Source organism: Etheostoma spectabile, chromosome 4 (genome assembly GCF_008692095.1).
Source record: "Etheostoma spectabile isolate EspeVRDwgs_2016 chromosome 4, UIUC_Espe_1.0, whole genome shotgun sequence".
Classification (NCBI taxonomy): Eukaryota; Metazoa; Chordata; class Actinopteri; order Perciformes; family Percidae; genus Etheostoma; species Etheostoma spectabile.
Genome location: NC_045736.1, coordinates 389,008 through 389,298, shown reverse-complemented (window position 1 = coordinate 389,298; position 291 = coordinate 389,008). Strand labels below are relative to the sequence as shown.

Sequence of the window (291 nt, the reverse complement as noted above, 5' to 3'; positions counted from 1 at the left end):
CACTGAACCCTGAGTTGCCCCCGGTGCTGCGCATCGGAGTGTGAATGCGTATGAATGTTTATCTGCTGAGCAGGTGGCACCTTGTACAGCAGCCCCGGCCACAGTGTATGAATGTGTGTGAATGGTGAATGTTTCCTGTAGATGTAAAAGAGCTTTGAGCAGTTGTTAAGACTGGAAAAGCGCTATATAAATACAGCACATTTACATTTACATTTACTTACACAAGACAGTACCAGCAACACAAGACCAGGGAGAAAACTAATACAAAAACACAGGGAGGCCAAAGAACGG

General features: G+C 45.4%; 1 long non-coding RNA gene across 1 annotated transcript in view; it reads right to left on the bottom strand.

Moving 5' to 3' along the window:
* LOC116687414 (uncharacterized) overlaps positions 1-291 on the bottom strand; it is a 16,366-nt gene that overhangs the window by 1,121 nt on the left and 14,954 nt on the right. The gene's annotated exons all lie outside the window — the stretch shown is intronic.